Source organism: Corvus brachyrhynchos, unplaced genomic scaffold (assembly GCF_000691975.1).
Source record: "Corvus brachyrhynchos isolate BGI_N302 unplaced genomic scaffold, ASM69197v1 scaffold219, whole genome shotgun sequence".
NCBI classification, from domain to species: domain Eukaryota; kingdom Metazoa; phylum Chordata; class Aves; order Passeriformes; family Corvidae; genus Corvus; species Corvus brachyrhynchos.
In genome coordinates this window covers 423,296-424,294 of record NW_008240034.1, presented here as the reverse complement: position 1 = coordinate 424,294, position 999 = coordinate 423,296, and positions in this window count along the sequence as shown.

Sequence of the window (999 nt, the reverse complement as noted above, 5' to 3'; positions counted from 1 at the left end):
TGCTGCGTCACTCCAGGCTATGCCTTGCTGGACCATGCTGTGTCAGACTGGGCTGTGCCGTGCCATGCTGGACTGTACCGGGCAGTGCTGCCCTAGGCCATAAGCAGCTCTGTGATGCGCTGTGCCAACCAGGACAAACTTGGACTGGACCACACCAAGCTCCCACTCCATGCCCTGCTGTGCCACCCCCAGGCATTGCCATGTGGGGCTGTACCATGCCAGGCAGACTGTGCCAGCTCCAGGCCATCCTGTGTGTGCCAGAGCTGTTATGCTGGGCTGTGTCAAGCCAGAAAGGCTGTGCCAGGCCTGGGCTGTCCCATGCTGTGCTGTGCAGGCCCCGTGCCATGCTGTGCCGTGCTATGCTGTGCCATGATGTGGCAGACTCTGCAGTGCTGGGATGTGCTGAGCCAGGCAGACTGTACCAGCCCTTTGCCAGCCCTAGGATGTGCTATACTGTGCTATGCCATGCCAGAATGTGCCATACTGGGCTGCACTGAGCCAGACAGACTGTGCCAAGCCCAGAATGTTCCGTGCCCTGTCAGCCCCACACCTTGCCATGCCACACCAGTCCTGTCCCATACCAGCCCCATGCCGTATGCTGTGCCAGCCCCATGTTGTGCCAGCCCCATGCCATTTCAGCCCCATGCCATGCCAGCCTCGTGCTGTTCCCATGCTGTGCTGTGTCATTCCAGCCCTGTGCCATGTGGGTCTCATGCCATGCTGTGCCATCACCAGGCCATGCCAGCTCCACGCTGTGTCATGCCTTCATGCTGTGCCGTGCAAACCACGTGCCGTGATGTGTCAGCCCCATGCCATGCTAGACTCATGCCAAGCTGTGCCAGCCCCATGCCATGCCATGCCATGCCATGCCATGCCATTTCTGTGCCATGCCAGCCCCATGCTGTGTTGTGCCACCCCTGTGCCGTGCCAGCCCCATGCCGTGCCGTGCTGTGCCGTGCCAGCCCCATGCCATGTCAGCCCCATGCCGTGCCGTGCCGT